Genomic DNA, 744 nt, shown 5'->3' with positions numbered 1-744 from the left:
ACAGGCTGGAGGAAGTTGGTGTCTCGGGCCGCGCACTACAGTGGCTGTATTCCTTCCTGTCTGATAGGACTTTTGTGGTCTTTGAAAATGAGGTTTCCTCTCCCCAAATGTGTCTTAACTGCGGTGTAGCCCAGGGTTCGGCCCTCAGCCCCACCTTATTTAACATTTATATGAGGCCTTTGGCTGAGGTGGTGCTTTCCTGGGGAGTACAACTTGTCACATACGCAGATGACACACAATTGATCATCTCACTAACCACGCATGATGCCCCCTTTGAAAGCCTCTCCATTTGCCTCAATAGAGTTCGGGAATGGATGGATGAATCCTTCCTGAAACTTAATGGGGCAAAAACTGAGGTGATGATGCTGGGATACAAGGCACCTACCACAGTGGAGGAATGGTGGCCGGACAGTTTAGGCCAACCACCCAAGCCCAAGTCCCAAATCAAGAGCCTTGGGGTCTGGATGGACCCAGCTCTCAATTTTTCAGTACAGGCCCGGAAGGTAGCTGCCACATGTTATGCACTCATGAGGCTTCTGAGGAAAATTATCACCCTCCTTCCTTTCGAAGCCAGAAGGATCCTAGTGCAGGCATTGATCCTATCACGCCTAGATTACTCTAATTCATTATATCTAGGTGCCCCCCAAGGGACAATTAAGATACTGCAGACAGCTCAGAATTGCGCAGCGCGTATGTTGCTGAACGTCCCACGGAGAACATCTGCCAAACCCGCACTTCGTCAGC

The sequence above is a fragment of the Lissotriton vulgaris genome, chromosome 1_1 (assembly GCF_964263255.1).
Source record: "Lissotriton vulgaris chromosome 1_1, aLisVul1.2, whole genome shotgun sequence".
NCBI lineage: Eukaryota > Metazoa > Chordata > Amphibia > Caudata > Salamandridae > Lissotriton > Lissotriton vulgaris.
The sequence above is the reverse complement of the archived record's forward strand: the minus strand, read 5'-3'. Positions refer to the sequence as shown.